This window comes from Arvicanthis niloticus, chromosome 2, assembly GCF_011762505.2.
Source record: "Arvicanthis niloticus isolate mArvNil1 chromosome 2, mArvNil1.pat.X, whole genome shotgun sequence".
Classification (NCBI taxonomy): Eukaryota; Metazoa; Chordata; class Mammalia; order Rodentia; family Muridae; genus Arvicanthis; species Arvicanthis niloticus.
Window position 1 is genome coordinate 49,034,173 of NC_047659.1, and position 22,425 is coordinate 49,056,597.

A 22,425-nucleotide genomic window follows, 5' to 3' on the forward strand; every position below is an offset into this window, starting at 1 on the left:
AGCTTATCTGCATTTTACATTTCAGTTATGTTTCATGTGTTTCACTATTTGAATTGCACTAAGAGATTACGCTTCATCTAATTAAATGATAAGACAGTCATACTCATGTTCACTGCGGATAAGTTTTCTTCTGGGATTTAAACTCTTGTGCTTCTATAGCTTTGCTTAAGTTTTTTATATTTAATATTAAAGTTTCCATTCCTGCATTTGTTTTGTTAGTTGGCATTTACCACCTACTGATGGGTTTTTGTGTAATGTTAATTGACATACAATCCTGAAGATAGCCAACAGCCAGTGAGTTCTCTGTTCTTCCCTTGCTGGGAGTTGAACACACGGCTCAGTCACAGCAGATAAGTGCTTTACCACTGAACTACATCTCGATTATCTTTTTAATGTATCAGAGACCCAGTGGTTTTATTAGAAGAACTTAATCTACTCAGTTTGTTTCCCTTTTAGTATATGTACTATTTTATTTCCCCCTTTCTTAATTTTTGCTGAATAACCGTGCTTCTTATTATTATAATATCCTCTAACCTTGACCATGAATATGTGCTTTCAATTTTAATGGTTTAGAAATCCTATCTATACTTTTCTCTAGATATCAAATATATGTGGCCTTTCTGGGTGAGTGACAGGGCACTGTCAGCTGGACCCTGGTAACGGTAAAGTCACAGTTTACAGGAAATGAAATGATAACGTTGTGTTAGTAATAATAACGCCAGAGCAAAGGGTGACATTACAGAGCACCAGAACCTGTTCTCTTTGGAGTTATATGAGGGATGGGACAGGGTCTTGCTATGAAGCCCAGACTGGGCTCAAATTTGCAATCCTCCTGTCTCCGTTTTCTAAAGGCTGGGATTACAGGAGGCTCTAGAAATTGCTATCAGAGGACAGACTGCAAGGTCTCCATTGACTTCCTCCCTTCCTGTATGGAGGATGGACTACAGTTCTAACCAGTAGTGTGGGCAAGTATGGAGTAGAGAAACAGCCAGAAAGCCAAAGCTGGGACACGGCCAAGACCATCCTCGGAGAAAAAAAATCTCTGCAAACTTTAGGCTCTGAGGCCCACAGACACTAGGACAACCTGCAGACGTGTCTGCAGGAAGGAGGCTGCCCAAGGTGTTTCTGACCACCTCACTCCTCATTACTAGAGTGACCAGCTAAGGTATCTGCTCTAAAATGAGGCAGGAGCACAGGAATGCTAACACATCCTCTAAAGAGCGAAGGAATTCAACTGAGAAAAGCTGCCAGAAGTCAGACTTTCCTAATGGACAGCTAAGAAGTCAGACGTTTACCCTGTAAACTTCTCTTTTCTGGAAATGAGGTAGCTGTCATTCATTTAAGCATTGATATGACTAGGGTGGGAGGAAGAAATTCTGGCCACAAAATGCATGTGTTGGTTATACAGCAGTGTGTGTGTGTGTGTTATATTTACAATGTGTTCATTTGAATGACAGCTAACATTTAAATTCCATTCCTAATTTTTCACAGACTGGAGCGATGGTGAAGAAGGAAATGGGATAGAGGTCTAGGAACAATTGAAATTCCTTCCAGGATCTTGATGTTCTGCTCAGAAACTGGTTAGGTAGGACCACCAAGAATCGATAGACTGCCAGATAACAGGGCTTTTGTTTAAGTATAATTAGATCAGTTTTAATTATTCACGTTTATTGTCCCAAATGGAGAGAGCAGCCTTTCTAGAATTAAAGGGATTTCCTCCAAACCAGTAAACAAGTGGTGGAACTGGGATTTGATACTAAAGCTTCTGACAACATCCAGTGTCATTTCCTGTGCACGTGCGAACTGTCCTCTTGCTGTTCAGGCTCCGGGAGAATCGAGCCCAGAGTCCATGCACATCGCCCTGGGTTGTCTAGGAAGAAGCTGAGCGCCGCGAAGCATTTGGCTAGAGAGCTTCACAGTGTAAGTCAGCTTGTTCAGACAGACCAGAGAGCAACTGCTTCCCTCAGAAACTGCGGGGGCATTTTTGAGGCATTACATCACACAAAGGCTTTCCCCTTAGTGTTCATTTGAAAAGACTACATGGACCGTATCTGTGAGCCCTTGGAACAGTTAAAGGGAAGTTGAAAGGTCAACAAGGTTCTCCTGATGGTGCACCACACAGTGGAACATCGTTTGTGTGGTCACAATGTAATGGAAGCTGGAATTATCAAGACTTGGACCATCTGCTCCCAAAGCCAGAGCCCTTCCTACCTAGCCTGGTCACTATTTGGCATGCCACAGGGCCTGTCGCCATAAACCAAGTTGGCTTTTTTTCAACCTTACGGAATTAGACTGCAAATAACCAAGCTGTTTATTCATCTTTATTGCTAATCAAGACAGAAGGGAAATGGCAAATTCCTTTGTTCATAAAAAGACTGGCTAGGGACATAGAATAAGTCATGCTGGCTACACAGGTCTCCTCCAGGTGGGGCCCTAGAGCTAAAGGGGACACTTGCTCAATCCCTAACCCAGACACTAGCTCCAAGTGATAACTCGCAAATTAAAATTTAGTTTTCTTCAAGGGAGTCTCACTGTGGACACAAAGTGTTCCTAAGGGTAGGGCATGCCCGGGAGAAAATGCCAACAGAAAGCAAGCGGAAGGCGTCTTTGTTGGGTCACTGTCTCACAATGTTGGGTGGGATTTTTTTCTTGTCTTTTCTCTTTGTTTCTTTATATATGTATTTTTTTTATTCTCTCATTTTTACCTTACAGGACATATCATTATATCATTACAGTATTATGGGATTCCAAAAATGACAATGAGTGTGTCTTTTTTTCTTTTGTCTTCTCCTGGGCTCTCTCTCTTTTTTTTTTTCCTGTTTTGTTCTATTCCAGTATGTTAATTTTTATTCCTATTTTATCATTATCCCTTAGAAGCTCATTTATTTGTTAAGGAGAAACAGGAAGGGGGTGAATCCTGATGGGACGGAAGTGGGGAGGAGCTGGGAGGAGCAGAGAGAAGGAGAGCCATAATCAGGATATATATATATATATATGTGTATGTGTGTGTGTGTGTGTGTGTGTGTGTGTGTGTGAGAGAGAGAGAGAGAGAGAGAGAGAGAGAGAGAGAGAGAGAAATATATATCAGGAGATATATATGTGTGTGTGTGTGTGTGTGTGTGTGAAAAACAAAACTATTTTCAATAAAAGGGAAAAAATGGAAAGGTAAAATAATGCTTAGAAAGTCCCTATTTTAAAAGTGAATTATGAAAACATGAGTGTCCTCAAAATGATAATTATGCAATTATTAGGAATAAAAATCATCATTGTTAGTCATAAAAAAAAACCTGTTGTCATCCAGAATGAATTTAAGAATCCCAATAAATGCAGAATTCCAGAAGTAAGCAAGACAGTTCAAAGAACCAAGATGCCTGTATTCATATGCTGCTCACTGCATGCGCGTGCATGTGTGTGTGCGTATGGTGTGCGGTGTGCATGTGTATATATATGTGTGTGTATTTGTGTATTTGTGTGTATGTGTGCATATGTATTGTGTTTATGTGTATGTGTATTGTGTTTGTGTGTGTATGTATGCATGTGTGTGTGTGTATAAACTGGAAATTAACAACAGCTCTCCTCTTCAATTTCTCTCTCTTTCTCTCTCCGCCCCCCACCAAGGTGGAGTCTCTCACTGACCAGAGCTCACAGATTCTGCTGAAGTGGTTGCCCAGCAAGTCTCAGGAATGCCCCTCTGATCTCCACTTGGGTTACATCTATCTCCCAGTATTTAGATTATAAGCAATCACTTTAGGACACTTTTTATGTGGGCTCTGGAGGTCAAACTCAGATCCTCACATTTCCGTGGCAAGAACCTATACCACTTTGCCCCTGTCCTTTCTTGTAGACTGAAGGAGTGTCATTCTTGATAAGTAGAGAATTTTATGCTCAGGAACTTCTAGATTAGTAAGACAACTAGTCAAGCAAGAAACTTCATTTCTGGGGTGCTCTGCATGAAGATAATAAATGGTTTTGGGGAATTAGGAGGAATGAAGTTTAGATCATTCTAGAAAGTCACAGTCAGCTCCACAAAGCGGCTGCGAGCCTGCGGGTGTAAGCCTGCAGGTGTGAGCCTGCAGATCTGAGCCTGCAGGTGGTACTGCAGCACTTCTGTTCCTAGATTCGGGAGTATTTGCAGCTGACTAGAACCAAGAAAGAAAACGGTCCATGAGTTACAACATTGCCATGATAAATAGACAAGAAAAGCGACATTGGTAATGGGAAGCCATGTGGCTGGAATAAATAAAACCAGGTTTAGAATCTCCCATGGGTTCTGAAGGAAGAACAGGCATCCTCACTGAACTTTGGGGAAGTGTTTGTATATTATAAAGACTTACTCAGTGCCTTTTGGAAAAACCTGGATTAAAGAGATGTGTTCTTTAAGGACTCTGGTATTAAAGTGGGTGTTCTCTGACTGAGACTCCAGGGAGAATCTGGTTGTGTGAAGCCTCAGATTTATGCAGGTTATAATTAGAGTGTGGGTCATATCCAGCTGAGCAACATCAAACCCAACCTGGTGTGTTTATCCTATTTTTTTTTCCTGGACTCTGATTTTGATTTTGAAGTGGCTGCAGACAGCCTAAATTACATGTTCTGCAAAGGAAGTAAATTTGCAAAACACAAACATCTGTCAAGAGTTTATTAATTAGTAACAGTCATAATGAATGAGAAACACTATATTTTGTATATCAGCATCTATTATTTTCTTTGCCTTCAATCAGCTCTTGGAAATAAAGTTGGTACTCTGGGTGATGCCTAAAATTTACTAAATTACTGTTGTATATACCTCAATGACATACTTAGGCACTAAGCATAACATAATACCCGCCAATTAACTTCCAAGGACAAATCTATATACAGAAATTATCAACCATCTTTGTTTAATAACATGAAGTGTGTTTATTGAGTTGTGTCTCCCGAACGTTTTGTATAGACTGCACTTTCAGTTTGGGGTACCACTGGGCATCTGTCACAATGGCAAGACATAGCTGAAGAGATTCTGTGGCATGTTACATCTCGCTGATTGCAAGTTTCAGTTTTATGGGTTTTTTTTAAAAAACATACTAATTATTGTGTGTGCATGTGTGTATGTGTGCACGTGTGTGTGTGTGTGTGTGTGTGTGTGTGTGTGTGTATGGTGAGGGGAAAGCATGTGTGCCAAAATACATGTGTGTGGAAGTCAGGGGACAACTCTGTGGAGCCAGCAGCTATCTCCTTCCATCTTTATGTGGGTTCTAGGCACGGAACTTAAGTCACTAGAATTCCATGCAAGCACTTTTACCAGCTAAGCCATCTCCCTCTCTGGCCCCAGTTTTTAATAAACTCTACTTCCCTCATTATTGGAAAATCACTACTATAAACTATAATGTTTATTAAAGCTCGATCATCTTTCAAGTAGGTAGATTTTATAGGTGTGAAGCTCTCCTAGCAAAGAAATATGCTCATGGGAGAAAAATACATTATCTTCAAGTACAGTGTGCTACAAAATACACAAGATGCTCAAATAAAGCTTTAAAAAACCACCTAGCCCGATTAAAAGTACAAATTAATGTTACAAAGCAAACATCACCACACTCAGATTGTCATAATGACAGACTACCTTGGGCTGTCAAAAAAAAAGGCCAACCAACCAAAGGGGAACCTACAACCCATCTGTGGACTGAGACTGGAGGATTACTTGTGCAGTATACATGGCAATATGTCTGTTGCCTACATACAACTCTTCTGGTCAGAGAGAGAAAGAAAACACTTTCATGGCCATCTCATGCCCTGTCTCATACCACGGTAACCCTCTTAGAGTGACCAGAAATGAGACACGAATCTACAGTCTTCTTGGGACTCTTGCTGTGTCAGCATCCTGCCATACTGGATGTGATTCCAGTTTTCAAAGGTGCGTAGTGTACATATTCCAGAGTCCATAGACCATACATAACCATTTAAGTTCATCTGTGTACTGTGTGTATGTACACACAAACACAAATACGTGCTTAAGACCTTTTAACTTCTTAAAGACATCAAAAGCTTGCTAGCTGAGGGAGACCCTGTCCTAGGGCTATCCAATTCTTCAGGTGGCAAGGGTTCAGCCAAGAATAGGCCTCTAGTAAGCAAACTCACCAATGCAGAGCCAGACTTCCTCTACCGGACACCCAGGAGGCCTGCATCATTCCAGGGCCAAGTACCAGGCAAATAGGGACTGCCCCCACAGCCTACAGTCCTCCAAAGTAATTCAGACTAGCCAGCCTAAAAGGTCTACCCTGTCCTGACTTGCTTTTTCTGCAGAATTTCCGATAAAGAATCTGGCCTAAATACTATTCCCCAGGAGAATTAGGTATGCCTCCCAGCCAGTCTGCTTCTGTTTACAGGCAGCGCTTCCGTGGCATGACACGCCTCCTTTCCTCTAGGACTTAAACAAGCATAGTCGATTTTGTTGTCTCCGCTTGGGGCCACAGCTGACTTACCATTACGTAAAGGATGTTAAACCGTCTGGATATCTGTCGGGAAAGAGCACTCAAAACTGAACAGATGTGTTTCAACCTCCGCAGGGCCCGTGAACTTTAACCTCACTGAACTTCGTGGAACCAGAAGCCTGTCTCCACGTGGCTCTTCCTGTTCTGACGGCAGCTGAGTAAAGGCCCCGCTGCAGTGACTTTACGGCTCCGTGATGAGCACCCTTTCTATGACAGCCCCTCCAAATTCAGTTCCCTTCAGTAAGAATGAGAAGATTGTCAGCCCTCCGGGGCAAGTACTGCAGGGAGGTGTTCTGCCTCATGCAGTGCCCATCTTGGCCTTGGCTCGGGGGTCACTTTCTTTCTTCTGGACGTGCCCATGTAGGATCATGGCCCTGTACTCTGATGGCACCGGTACAGGCTACAGCCCATCCTCCCACCCAGATATACTTACTCCCTCGAGGGAAAGAGCTGGCCGACACCTTTATTGAAGATTACTGTCTTCCACCAATAGAGAACAGGGGTACCCCTCATTCTCAAGAGCCATAGTTTACCTCATTGTGTCGGTGGTCCACGCTGTGCACACAACATGCTTCAAAAATAAAAAGTGCTGACTCAGAGTCTAAGTAAAACCTTCCTAACCATTTACAACACCCTCGACTTCCTAACGTCTCAGTATATGAAAGCATTTTCTAGACCTGTGAGAGCAGCCACCCTGACTGCTCTTTTCAAGAGCGGCCAAGCCACTTCAGCCGTTCAGTTTCTCTTTACTGTTTAACAAGCAGAGTGCTTCCCGACAATATTAAGAAGAGGGAGATTCCAAAAGAAAACACCAAATCTATACTCACTCAGGACTGTGTTTTGAGTACCTGTGGGATCTCCTCAGACGGACACACAGTGAGGAACATCGAGATGGTCATACCAGGAGGACCTGAGTAATTGTCACATAGCCTATCGGGAACCAACGGCAGCCTACAGAAACTGCCCCACTGACCAACATCGGATGTGCCATGGAGTTGCTATGCCAGCCACAGCCACACTGCTTGTCAGGCTAAAAACACAGTGAACAGAGGTCTGACTGGTCTTTGCTACTTTGTGTGTTCTTCTTTTCCCACTCTTTATCCCCTGCCCCTGTCTCACCTATCACTAGATAAAAGAGAGAAGGGGAATGATAGGAGAGAGACTAACAGCCATTGACCCCTTCTACTGGGGCTTTAGCCTTTATAAACCCTCTGAAAAGTTCCCAGAATTCCAAATGTCACACAATCACAGAAATTATCGGCAGCTGGCAAAACCACGCCTCTGCAAGAGCACGAGGGAAATCATAGCTGCTACAAAGCATCCCAGTATCCCCACATCTGGGATTAAAATGAAAACATATTCTTATAATATTTCCGTGTTTTTTTTTTTTTTAAAGAAACCAAACTTCCAGAATTCTCACTACACAGAAGCAATAAAAAGCTTTTAGGTCGTTGGGCATTGTGGGATCCAACCATGTACCCTGTGATTGGCCATATCCTAGTTCTCAAACTTCCAGATCAAATTACCTATTCATAAACAATGGTAAACAAAGTGGTAACTCATGTAGTTCCATAAGGAAGAACTGATGTGTCATGTCACCCTGAGGGCCTCTCAAACATCCACTACTTCAAACCCCAAGGGCCTCGTCTGCCCTATGGGCTCAGATTACTTTACAATGCTCATAGTTGCACAAGTGATCAGTTGTAGGAAGCTGACCTGACACACCTGACGGCTGGAAGGCACCGCAGGTCTGTCAGGTCAGCTTGAAAAGCGGGCCAATTCAAAGCTGCTAAAAGCAGCGGAACTGCCCCCACTTCAAAGCAGCTACCTGTTTTTTCTTACGGTGCAGCCGCCGACTCAAGGCGGCTGCCCGTTTTTTCTCTCGGCGCCACAGACTAAAAGCGGCTGTGGCTGCCAGCCGAGAGAAGCAGCGCCGCAGCCTCAAAAGCGGCTGACGGGCTGACATTCGCCCGTCAGCCGCTGAGGCGACTATCCAAGATGGCGGCTAACTCAAGGCTTTCAGGGAAAACCATCAGTGCACTGCGCATGCGCAGTGCATTTAGGAACTTGACTCCAGCCCCTCCCAAACGGGGCATGCAAATAAGGTACAACTAGGGTACCACGAACCTGGCCAATCACCCCGCCCGGGCAGGGTATGCTAATGAGTATGCTAATGAGTCATTGCAAATTGACCAATCGGACACCTCCATGTGCTTTGCCACGCCCAGGGCTGGGGGTATATAAGTAGCCCATTCTGAGCATTCCAGTTAGTCTCTCCCAGAAACCTAAAAGAGCGCTTCCAATAAAGGCTGTTGAGAAGAATCCGGTTTGTCGCGTCTTCCTTGCTGGACAAGCGGGGCGCGACAATCAGTGTTACCCATTTGTGATGGTTTGCATGTGCTTAGCCCAGGGAGTGGCACTTTTTGGAGGTGTGGCCTTGATGGAGTAAGTGTGTCACTGGAGCATGGAGTTTAACATCCTGACTCCTAGTTACCTGGAAGCCAACCTTCTCTTTGCCTTTGGAACAAGATGCAGAACTCTCAGCTCCTCCTATACCATGCCTGCCTGGATACTGCCATGCTCCCGCCTTGATGATAATGCACTGAACCTCTGAACCTGTAAGCCAGTCCCAATTAAATGCTGTCCTTTTAAGAGTTGCCTTGGTCAGCCGGGCAGTGGTGATGCACGCCTTTAGTCCCAGTACTTGGGAGGCAGAGACAGGTGGATTTCTGAGTTTGAGGCCAGCCTGGTCTACAGAGTGAGTTCCAGGAAAGAGGCTACACAGAGAAACTCTGTCTCGAAAAACAAAAAACAAAACAAAACAAAAAGAGTTGCCTTGGTCACAGTGTCTGTTCACAGCAGTAAAGCCCTAACTAAGACATCATTAACCACAAATAAATATGGGTATCAGCAATATTATCATTTAAAAAACCCAAAGTGCCTTTTTGTGCATGTGCCCAATTTATTATCATTAGTAAGGAAGCAATAACTTTCAGTTATCAATAAATGAAGATATCGGTAGCACACCCTTATGAACAAGCCATAAAACTGCAGAAGAACCTGGATTTGTCACCTTTCATATGTGTCCCAGCTCCAAACTATCTGTTAACTCATCAGCTAGATGTATCAGTTAGCTTTGCATTGTTAAAGCAGATGTCTAAGATGATAGACATCTTCTAAGGTTTATTTGGGCTCTTTAACCTATTCAAATTATTGGAAGAAGGCTCAGAATTTAAGGATAAGGAGCCATCTTGAGTGTCATGCCAAATATAATTGGATTCATGTTAGTTCTAAAATTTACAGTGGTAGTCATTATACTTAGGAAAAAGTTTAAAGACACTTGCAGTGTATTTGGCATAATTCTAACACCTCTTGGGATGTTTTAACTTTACATAGTGAGCTTATGAATTTCAAGAATGCTGCTCTGCTGAGCATTGATGTGGTAGATACTGCTGATAAAATTACCCATGGCCTGCGGTCAGCATTTCTATTTTGGTCAAGCTTCAAGAATGGCATATATAGCTTGATCATGCTAGCCCCTTTTGTCCTGGGAATACTTTTATTCCTGTCCATCATGCTAAAGCTTGTCTTTAACAACATCAATATGTTGGCAGCCAAAGTACATGGCTTGAAACTGAAAATGGACCCCCAGACAAAGTTATTAAGTTAACAGGCTGGCAAGCTAAGGATGGGTAAGATTCTGCACAGAGCCTTACCAACCTAAGACATAAGTGCATTGCTTTTGATAATGCATATTCCATGATGGGTAAGGAAGGCATTCTTGTCAGAACGACCTAAAACAGGCTCAGTCTTGTTAATGAAATAAAAAAGGGGGAGAGGCAGAGAGCCTTTGGGGCTGCTTGGCAAGAATCTGACATGTGCCAAGGACAAGGAAATGGGCTGCTTCGCAGTAATATGACATTGGCCAAGGACAAGGAAGTAGGCTTCAGGCAGGAATCTGACATTAGGCTAGAACAAAGAAGTAATTTTAGACAGGAATCTAAATTTTAGGCGAGAACAAGGAAATAGGCTTCAGACATGAAACTGACTTTGGGCTAGGTCAGGGAAGTTGGCTCAGATATTTTGGTCATCCTGATAAGCCCTTAGAAACAGTGATCATGGGAGTGTTCACGGAATTTTGTTTATTGCTTTGCGTGTTCTTTGACTATTTGTGTTTATTGTCTTGTTTGTTCCTTGACTATTTGCATCTATTGTATTGCTAGTCCCTCAACCTAGAACTGACCTGAATACTTGCATGTAATTGAAATGTTTATAAAAGCAAAAAGGAGAAGGGGGGATGGGATACAGGGCTCTAGGGAGGGGAAATGGGGAAAGAGGATTACATCTGAAATGTAAATAAATAAAATATCCAATTTAAAAAGAAAAAAGAGGGTTTATTTGGGCTCACAAATCTGAGTGTTTCAATTCATGACCCATGAGTAGGGCCTGTGGCAATATCTCATCACAGTAGGAGCATGCAGTAGGTCTACAGAGCTCACCTGCATGCAGTAGGTCTACAGAGCTCACCTTGAGTCCAGGAGGCAAAAGAGAATGAGGAAGAGTTCAATCCTATAATTCCCAATGGCCAAAGGGCCTCTCACTGGGCCCCACATTTCAAAGGTTCCAGCATTTCTCAGGGGCACACCACTGGGGATCCAGCCTTTAACACATGGACCTCTGGGGACATTATAGAACCAAAACACGTGAATGAATGAAAGATTACTGTCTCCGTGACTATTTTTCCTTGAGAAAAAAAAAAACTAGCACTTGTACGGCTCAGTTTGATGGGACCGGCAATCTTGAGTCATGACCTTGCCAATACGTGTTACATGGTAACCACCAAGCCATCTATAAAGTCAGGCAAGATTGCTGATTGGCTGCTTCAGGTATTCATTAGCGTGTACTAAGTGACCCTAAAGCTAGCTGTATAAAACCATTACCATTTCACTGCCCCGTGGATCACGCATGTCATCAGGAACTCAGAAACTGTACAGTGGAGGCAGCTTTGTAACTGTGTTGCAACATCTGTGGTCTCCGCTGGGTTCGCCAGCTGCACCGGAAGCTAGAACACTAGGTTGGAGAATCCCTTTCCAAGATGGCCTCTTCATTTACATACACATGACTGGCACAAGCCTAGGAGGGCTAGGATGAGCTCTACCGAGATTGTCAAGCAGATACATACACAAGGCCTTTTTTCATTTTACCTATACTTCTTTTACTTCATTTCTTCTTTGTTTTTCAGGTTATGTGTTTGCTAAGAAAATATTCTATACCAAGCTATGGCATATACCCTCTGTCATTAGATGGATGGATTCCTTCCTTCCTTCCTTCCTTCCTTCCTTCCTTCCTTCCTTCCTTCCTTTCTTCCTCCTCTTCCTCTTCCTCCTCCTCCTCCTCCTCCTCCTCCTCCTCCTCCTCCTCCTCCTCCTCTTCCTCCTTCTTCTTCTTCTTCTTCTTCTTCTTCTTCTTCTTCTTCTTCTTCTTCTTCTTCTTCTTCTTCTTCTTCTTCTTCTTCTTTTTTGAGTCAGTGTCAAAAAAACTGACTATGTAGCCCAGGCTAGCCTAAAATTTGTGGCACTCCTCTTGCCTCAACTGCCTCTGTGCTAAGATTATGGGTATACACCACCATGCTCAAGTGTACTTTTTACATGTTTGTTGGAGGAAGGCTCTGAGTGCCATTATTTTTGCTGAACAAGCAGAGTCCAGCCTTTTATGACATAGCCTTGGGAGTCACACGGGGTTACTGTTGCCATATGATGCCAGTGAAGAAGTCACAAATGTCCCTAGCACCAGGTTAAAGAGAGAGTGACACAGGCCACCTCTTACCAGCAAGACTGATTATTTAATGACACCTTTTAAAACATTTTGAACTTGAATTTTTGTTGATAAACATGGTTATTTCTAGAAGCCAGTCACAAATATCTATAATTATATTTCTAATTAGACAGTTTCTGCATCAGAAGGGGTCATAGTCCAAAGCAGTGGAAGGTCTGCATTGGTATTGGGTAAATATTAATTAGGACTAACAACAAAGGAGGCAGCAGATAAAAATGTTGTCACCTTTGAACCATTAATTTTATTAATATTTATCAGCTGGACAAAACATCATTTCGTTTTTTCTAAGGGTATACATCAATTAGATGCTCAAAAATTACATTAAAATACTTAAGAGTCTAGAAAATGGGAAGTTATTTAGCTTGTAGACAATGACTCTGCCTCACGTAGCAAACCCAAGCTCCTAGAGCTAAGCAGGCTGAGGAGCACAGGCAGGCTGGGGCGAAGAAGTGGAAACAAATGGTGGACAGCTTGTGCCTCTGCACAAGGCATTTGGATTCGTGTGTGTGTGTGTGTGTGTGTGTGTGAAGCTACATTTCTAAAGTCAGTCCTGGGCCCACAGTTTATAATCGTGGATTTGGATTAGGTAACGGGTCTTTTCTGGGATCATTAGGTTTCTCTCTAGTTATTTTGGTCTATCTGCAGTCCTGTCTGGTTGCTGCTTTCTCCTCTTCATTCTGGGGATTGAACTCAGAGCTCTGTAGTTGCTAGACAAGTGTTCTTCCTCTATCTGTGCCCTGCCCTGCTTTTTGTCCCTCTCTGAGGCTCTAACATTCCTTGTTTAATTCTGTAGTTAATAATAAACACTCACTGAGAATCGTGTCTAGTCCAGGTTCTGAGTCCATGCTCAACGGTCTTTTGGGGTGGATATTTCTAGGCTTCTTTTACAAATAAGGAAACTGAGCTTGTGGCAAATTAAATTCACAGGTAAAGGAGCCAAGACTGATACATGGCAGAGACAGCTTTTACACGTAGATATGTTTGACCAGTGATAACTCGTGCTGTGTAACCTGATGCTTCTGATAAATGTTACACCTCTAAGGTGAGGCTGGTCAGAAAAGGCATGTTTTGCTGGGACTTCTTTGGGACAGAAACTGTAGTGTGCCTAAGGCAGGGACTATCCAGGGGAAGAAGGCCTCTTATCTAGGAATCCTGGAATGTTAAGACTGTGTAAGAAGCAGTACTGCCGACCCCTGACACTTGCCCTGGATACCTGGAAAGAGACCTTGAGCCTTCTAGAGGATGGGCAGTGCTTGCACAACTAGTCACGTGACAGAGGATCATTCACAAGCAAGATGCTTCTCACACACACAACCAAAGCACAAGGACACTGGGCTCCAAGCTCGTTAACAAGTCTTCTTTGAGAATGCTTCCTTTATATCCTTGCTCTGTTTCCTTGAAAACTCCGAGTTCTCATACATCATATGTATGACAGACAATTTTTAATCGCTTAAATAATTTATTCTTCATTGTTTAATGCTTTATACCATTCCTCCATGCATAATTTATTATGCCATTTATGTTTATTAAAAATTGATCATGGGGACATGCTCCCTCTCTGTTCTCCGAGACCACTGATATTTCTCTGTCAGACCACTTGGGAAGAGACAACAAAGCATTCCACTCCATTTCTTACTTCATGTTAACCGTTTGCATGTCCTTTCTTCTCCTACACATTCTCTTAATCACGGAGGGTCAAGGGCCTTGGGTAATAACTACCGAGACAATATTATCTTGGATAATAAGTACTCATCTCTTCTCATACAGCAGGGACATTACCCACAGAGGGCTTTAGGAAAAAAAGGCCTATTTTACTTTTCTAATGTTTAAAGCCAAGGGAAAAAAGTGGGCATAAAGAAACAGGATTCCAGAGTCTTCCATGGCAGAGCCATAGCTTCTGGAACCAACTTTCTTGTCACCTTCTCCAGTCTGCTCATTCTCTTCTCTCACACGACACGTTTTCTTTCCTTTATCATGTCTTCAGTCATGTGTCAACTTTGGATTTTTCTTTTTATCTATTTTCAATTTCTCCCTAAATCATCTCATCTTTGAATGTCCCAATCCTATGACCTGAGCATGTCTCTGCCACCCGCCAACCCCAAATCCTGCAACTCTTCAACACCAGCGCCTCCATGTGCCATCCAGGACGCTGTTTGCTCAGACCTGACCATTTTCCATTTCTCTGAGTGAAGACAGGAGAGAAGCAGAAAGGACATCAGTGTTGGCATTCGTGGTGCGAGAACTGAGTGGAGGTTAGGAAGCACCAGAGGGGCTCACAATGTAAAGGTCTTCACGGCATCCAATCTCATCCATCAAAGGGTCCCCATGGTACCTTTAGTACAACATTCCATTCACAAGGGTCCGATCTGTCTCACTCCAGTGTCTCCTATTACAGTGGACGAGACCGTCACTGACTATTCAAGCCAGCAGCATGGCGGTCAGCCTTGCCTCTTCAGTTGCACCTGCATAACCAGTCGTAATCAATGCTTGTACAGTCCATGTCCTCTTACCTTTGACATACATCCTCTGAATTTTACACCATGGTAACACCCCCAACCCCACTTTGCCGGGCCCTCTGCAACTGTTTTTGGGAGTCTCCAGGCCCACAATCCCTCCTCCATCCTCAGTCTGCCACAGTCAGTTCGATCTCTCCAAAAGACATGTCTGGCTTTGTGACCGAGATCAATTCCCATGGTTTTCTTTGGTTGTGCTTTGGTTTGGCTCTGTTTTTATTTGTAATAGCTTGTGTTCTTTCACATTTTTTTTACATGGATATAACACATTCTGATTACTCTCTCTGACCTTGCCATATCCTCTTCTTCCATACAAATCTCTTTCCCATAGTCATGATTTTTTGGGGTCCCACTGAGTTTCACACATACTATCTGTGTCCACTGGTTTGAAATAACCCACTGGAGCCTGGTGGGTATGCAGTCGGAATGTACCTGAGTACTATGCCCTCCTTTTTCCAAGACTCTGTTTGTTGTCAACAGTCCACATTAAGTAGGAAGGCTCTCCTTCCATGATCCATAGCTGACTCTGGGCTAGCCAGAGTCGTGCAGGCTCAGTGCCAGTAACCACAGCGTCTGTGCACTCATGACTGATATACCTACATCATGCTCATGATTTTGGGTTTTTTTTTTTTTTTTTTTTTTTGACACAGGGTCTTACTATATAGCCAAGCCTGGTTTTAACTTATAATCCTCTTGCCCCAGAATTTTCCACACTGTGTCAGCCTCATGATGACTGAGTTGTGCTCACCATGGACCACGCTCATGAGGGCAGAACTGTGCTTCTCTTGTTCACTGGATGCCTGGCATCACATGTACTCAGTGGTATCCACTGATTGAAAAAACAACTGTGTGGTGACTGAATCCTTTGGTGGCTTCCAATAAGCCATGCCCACTGGTGTATGGTCTTCTGCCTTGGATTTGTTTTATAGCTGTGATTTTTGCTTTAACCCTTAAAAGACGACAGACACGAGAGCCTGCTACTTCTGGTTTTGTGATCCTGAACCAACATGGAAAAAGAGAGCACCTAAACCTGTTATCCAGTACATTCCTGCCCAGCTAGGGTAGGAGATGAAACCCACCAGACTGAACCCTAGACAAGCATAGCAGGAGAGCTGCCCAGCAGTGAGATCAGCCCAGACTACAGGATTGTGGGCAAGAAAATGACTAATGTTTTAAACACTGTGTTCTAAGGTGATTTGTTGCACAGCAATATTTAAAATATATTGTGACAATCTGAATCAAAACTGTCCCCCACTAGCTTGTATACATGAATACATGATCCCTGACTTCTGATGCTGTTTGAGAGAGTTCAAGAACCTTTAGATGGTGGAGCCTTGCTGGAGGAAGAATGTCACTGGAGGCAGAATTTGAGGTTGATAGCCTCACCTGCTTCCTACTCCTCTTTCTGCTTCCTATGTTCAGAGAGGACGTGATCTCGCAGCTTCCTGCCGCCATGCCTGCCTGCCTCAGGATTACAGACACTCCCTTTAGAACCGTAAACCTGGTAAGCTCTTTCTCCCTTAAGCAGTCTTTGGTCACGGTATTTTATCAACAATAAAAAAAGAAAACTAATACACATAGATTGTACAAATACATGTAATACACTAACTCCATACATAAAAGGAAATGTTACTATACATGATGAATTTACGTGACAACAGCCAATGTTTTAAAGTAACATTTAGATGAAATAGCAGACTGAAAAGAAAAATAGCAGGCTGGCAAGATGGCTCTGTGGGGAAACAGCTTGTCACCTGACAACCTGAGTTCCATCCCTGGAGTCCAGCTGGTGAGCAGTGAAAGGAACCAATTCACTGACTCCCAGAGTTGTCCTCTGTCCTCTACACACTATGGCATGCCTGTCTTCTTCTTCTTCTTCTTCTTCTTCTTCTTCTTCTTCTTCTTCTTCTTCTTCTTCTTCTTCTTCTTCTTCTTCTTCTTCTCTCTCTCTCTCTCTCTCTCTCTTTCTCTCTCTCTCTGTCTCTCTCTTTCTCTCTCTGTGTCTGTCTCTCTGTGTGTGTCTCTTTCTCTCTCTCTGACTCTGACTCTGTCTCTCTGACTCTGCCTCTCTGTCTCTCTGTCTGTCTCTCTCTAAATAAATAAATAAATGTATTTTTAGCAGAGAAGACAGCAGTGAAATCAAAAGGACCTGGAGTAACTCCTCAAGTCAGCCTCGACAACACACCACATTTTCTCTCTGCTCTTCTCTTTGGTTTTAAGACATTTTCCAATGAAAAGATTTTTCCTCCCTCTCCCCTCTTTTTTTAAAAAGAGATTCCAGGCCTGACATTAACATTAAGGAGTCCGACCAAGAATTTAAGAGAACACTAACAAACACACGGAAGCTGCTTAAATTCCCAGGGCTCAGCCATCCCTGCTGGAGTGCTGGGGGGGGGGGGGCGGCCCTATGGGGACTCTGGGCTTGGATGGCCTGGACACTAACTGTATGCTTCTGTGTGAAAAATCTACTGACCCTCAATGAAGAGAATGCCCAGTTCTTACACAAACAGCCTTGTGATGTGTCGGGGTGGAGGGGGGCAGAAGCAGTTACCCAGATAGCCAAACAGTTACACACACGCAAAAATCTACTGAGACTCCAAGGAGAGAGTTAATGCATACCATGACAGGGCCCAGGGCGTGCAAGGTCCTTTCTTTCTTTCTTTTAACATTTTGTAGTTTACGTATTTATTTTTATTAGATATTTTCTTTATTTACATTTCAAATGTTATTCTCTTTCCTGGTTTCCCCTCTGAGAACTCCCTATCCCATCCCTCTTCCCCTTGCTTCTATGAGGGTGTCCTCTCCCCGCCCCCATCCACTCCAACTTCCCCGTCCTGGCATTCCCCTACACTGGGGCATCGAGCCTTCACAGGACCAAGGGCCTCTCCTCCCATTGATGCCAGACAAGGCCATTCTCTACTACACATGCTGCTGGAGCCATGGATCCCTCCATGTGTACTCTGGTTGGTGGTTTAGTCCCTGGGAGCTCTGGGGGGTCCCGTTGGTTCTATGGGGCTCCTATGGGGCTGCAAACCCCTTCAGCTCCTTCAGTCCTTTCTCTAACTCGTCCACTGGGGACCCCTCAAGGTCCTTTCAAAAACCCATATCAGGCACATACATTAGCATGGCCATCTGCAGAATGAGGAGGAAGATCCCTACATTTATCCTGCCTTAGGGGAACTCTGAGTTACTCCTCCTCTTCCTCCTTCTCCTCCTCCTCTTCTTCTTCCTCCTCTTCCTCCTCATCAAAGGTGTTCCTTCAGAAAGAGAAAGGACTGCTGTGTAGGAACATGGCTGAACAAAGGATCTATCTTTTGTTTTTTCAAAACAATCAAAAAACAAAACACCAAAAGCTATTTTAATACTTTCTACTGGACTAAAGGCATGAACTTTTTAAAATAAACTCACATAGGTAAAATTATCATGTATTTCTTAGAATTTATCATGTTTCCTTTGAAATTCTCTCAAATTAATACAGTTTATATGTTGGACTTTGAGTGTAGAGGTGGATCTAGGAAAGACCTGATAGCCTGAATGCTCCACATCCAGAAAGGGAAAGATCCATTCCCGGTGTCGGAAAAGCTCCAGGTGCTGTGAAAGGAACAACCTCGAGCATAAACACCCAGGCCTGCCCCCTGCTAAGACTGGGCACGAGTGCCTACAGCACATGGCTAAGAGCAAACACTAGTGTCAAAAACTGGAAGAACACCCTGGGCTCTGGTGGTGCACACCTTTAATCCCAGCACTCGGGAGGTTAAGGCACACAGAATTTCTGAGTTCGAGGCCAGCCTGGTCTACAGATTGAGCTACAGGACAGCCAGAGCTACACAGAGAAACCCTGTGTCAAAAACAAAACAAAACAAGTCAACAAACACACAAGGAAGGAAGCATGGGAGATGGCATGCCAAGCAAGCATGATGACCTGAGTTCAGATCCCTCCCATGTAGAAAACTGTGTGAATGGATTGTTAGGATAGGCAGATACTTAGGCTAGCCTCACAGAGCTGAACATGTTCAGACACATTATCTCAAAAATACAATGGAGTGTGATAGAGGAAGAGTTGCCCAATGTTTCTAGCCTACACACACACACACACACACACACACAGAGAGAGAGAGAGAGAGAGAGAGAGAGAGAGAAAGAGAGAGAGACAGAGACAGAGACAGAGAGACAGAGAGATACAGAGACAGAGAGAGACGGACTGACAGACACACACACACACACACAGAGTCACATAGACACCAGAAACACATACATAGATACACACAGGCACAGACACATACAGACACATAGACGCGCGCACACACACACATAGATACACACAGACACACACAGACATCCCTTCTTTTCTTCTCCTGGATAATGATGCTCTTTGAATAGATGCCATCTCAGTTGCTGACCCAGGGACACAGAGACTGGAAGTCGTAGTCTGTCACTTTCTTCAGAGTAACTTCAAGTAGAGGCTCCTGGCAGAGCAGGGGGCAGAGGAAAGGGACCAGACACCAGTTTTCACCTTGTAGGAAGAAAAAGAGCCTGCACAGAAGTGGGGTCTTCTGGGCAGTGGTGGCGCACGCCTTTAATCCCAGCACTTGGGAGGCAGAGGCAGGCGGATTTCTGAGTTCGAGGCCAGCCTGGTCTACAGAGTGAGTTCCAGGACAGCCAGGGCTACACAGAGAAGCCCTGTCTCGAAAAACCAAAAAAAAAAAAAAAAAAAAAAAAGTGGGGTCTTGCAATAGAAGAAATGTTGTTCTCCTGACCTGATGACCTCCAGGCTGTGTCTTCTCACATGATTTTATTTAGTAGGTATTTAGTAAGTGTTTGTTGGGTGGGCAGATGAATGATGGAGATTGGCAGGCAGACGTGAGGACAATCTAACAGCAGGTATGTATCAGAGTGTGGTGCTGTCAATCATCAGAACAAGGCAGAGTTGAGCCTGAAGCATGAGTGAGTTACTAAAACATAAACCAGATTCAATTACTGCACTGACTGTTCCAGCTAGAGTTAAGGCCTCAGATCTGTCCATGCCCACATCTCTGACTTGGCCCTGCACCTCTCTCCCACAAGTCTACACTCCTTTTTCTTAACTGGGATGTGTGCAGCTTCTTCTCACCTCAGGACCTTTGCGTTGCCTCTGCCTGACCTAGTTCCCCCAGATGTCATGTGCCTGGTCCCCGGTCACTTCAGTCTTAAGTTTCCTGGACAGTTGTACCTCCATTGTTCTTTAGCCCAGTGGTTCCCAACCTTCCTAACCCTTTAACCTTTTAATATAATTCCTCAGGCTGTGGTAACTCCCAACCATAAAAAATTTTGCTACTTTATAGCTGTAATTTTGCTACTGTGATGAGTCGTAATGTATCTATGGTTTTTGATAATCTTAGGGTTGGTCTACCCCTAAAGGAGTCAAGACCCACAGGTTGAGAAACAAAGCTCTAACCCATCATCTGGTTAGCTTATGGCTATCTTAATTTGCCTAAGTTATGTGTCTTCATGCTCAGTTCTCTTTCCCTTATAGAAGACAAACTCTGTGAAGACAGGGACTTTGTCTTAAGCCTCCATTGTAAGTGCTCAACAAATGCCCACTGAACAAATATAGAATACAAATGGGGGCTGTAGACAGGTAAAGAGATGCCCAGGGGCTGCCTGGAATGCTGGGCTCAACTCTCTGGGTCAGTGGGTATGCATGCTGTCTGGGAGGCACACTGGGGAAATGTATCACCCAATCTTCTCACCCCAGGTAACCTTCCACATCAGTGGCAGAAAGGGAGGCCATCATCAGCTCTGTCTCCTGGATGGTAGCCTCAAGAAGGCCGGAAGCTGGAACTGGGCCATCTGTGCTCAGCACTGCAGAGAATCTAACAGCTCTACAGATGTGGACCACTCAAGGTCTTCTCATCTGGCTTCTATATAGAGTGAGGGAATCCATACATACCAAGCCTCAGCTGATTGTGAGCATCTTGAGGTGAGGGCCAGCCATAGAAGGTTCTGGTGCCCTGTGTGAAGAACCTCCAGCCCTCCAGGGTAGCAAGCCAGACTCAGCAAGCTCACCAAAAACATGTGCTCCCTTTGCCGGGAATAGTAGGGTACTTGGGCCAGAAGGTTCTGCACCGCAGACCCGGAAACAAAACAAATAAAGAATGTGTTCCCTGCTAAGACGCCTTTGGCATCCAATCTTTTAGAAGATTTTTTTCCAGAAAGGATTGGAAAGAAATATTTGAAGGTTTTTTTTTTGTTTTTTATTTTGTTTTGTTGAGGACATTAATTCAATACCTTTATTGAGTGTTGGTAAACATGTATATCTCCTTAACTGCTCAGAACTCATCTCTAGGAAAAATATCTCTGCTCAAGAAAACTAACCCTAAGCTTCCCATCCGTGGGGGACTGGGCAGTAGAGGAGACAGGGACAGGCTGAAGGGGACCGAGAGCCATTTCCGGGTAAGCATGTCCTCTCCAGTAATCTCTGGGATTAGGGTCTGAAGCAGGGAGGTTGGAGAGGTAAGCAAAGTCTTCAGGGCCATTTACAGGGACCAGGGCAACAGATAAGGCTTGGTGGGTAAAAGGGGACTCTAGAGACAGTCCCCGTCCTCACCTGGGTTTAGGAGCCGAGTGTACACGTCTGTGTGGCAATCACTGCCACACAGCCCCTAGGAAAGGAGCTGCTTGGCAGAAGGGAAATAAAATAATAAAACCATTTCCCCTCCCGATGTTTCTCACTTCACAGAGGACAGTGCAGGCGTTCCTTAACGCCTTCACTTAACAACCTTCACTTTTAATAGAGAGAGAGAAAGATTATAGTAAGTGACGGAGACAGAACTCAGGAATTCACAGTTCCCTCAGTCCCAGGCCCAGCCCTCCAGGGACAAGCTGCAAGCTACACATTGGTTGTGTTTATTAACATTTTACTGTGAAATACACCAAGCCCTGCCCTGCCCTGCCCTGCCCTGCCCTGCCCTGCCCTGCCCTGCCCTGCCCTGCCCTGCCCTGCCCTGCCCTGCCCTGCCCGAGCACGGAAAAGCAGATCTTAGGGGTGATTCCATACAGCAAAGCCGCCGTGGTAGAAAATACAGGGAAACTCAGGCCGTATCTTTCTCTTTTTCCAATCGCCACCACCCAGGCTCCTCTGCCCCGGGTGAGCTCAGCAGCACTAGGGCCTTGGCTAATCTAGAAATTGCTTCCATATGCAGGCACAGGAAAGAATGTCCTCACTGGCTGCCTGGAAAGGAAACTCTGGCAGCCACTCCTTCCTGCCAGAAAACACTCCCCAGGCAAGAGACAGAGAGCTACAGGCACTTGAGTTGAGATCGCACACATCTGTAACCAACCCCAGTTTACGGATGAAGAAACTGAGGCAAGGTCATGCAGATGGTGGCAGAGGTGGAGGAAGAACTTGAAAATGCCTACCACTCCTACCCAGCCCCTCTCCCTCTCTCCGTCCATCCCTCCCTCCCCACACCCCTCTCTCTAAAACAATGTAGCTAATGCAGTGTTGCAACAGAGTCTCTAGCTGGAGTCTGAAGCCCCAGGTCTCAGGCTACAGGCAACACTTCAGTATGATCAGCTGGGCAGAACTCCTTTATGAAGGGGTGCTGTGGGGGCGGGGTGCAAAGGACTGCACT

At 44.3% G+C, this 22,425-nt stretch overlaps 1 protein-coding gene across 2 annotated transcripts in view; it reads right to left on the reverse strand.

The window, feature by feature from the left end:
- Wipf1 (WAS/WASL interacting protein family member 1) overlaps positions 1–22,425 on the reverse strand; it is a 107,921-nt gene that overhangs the window by 66,764 nt on the left and 18,732 nt on the right. The gene's annotated exons all lie outside the window — the stretch shown is intronic.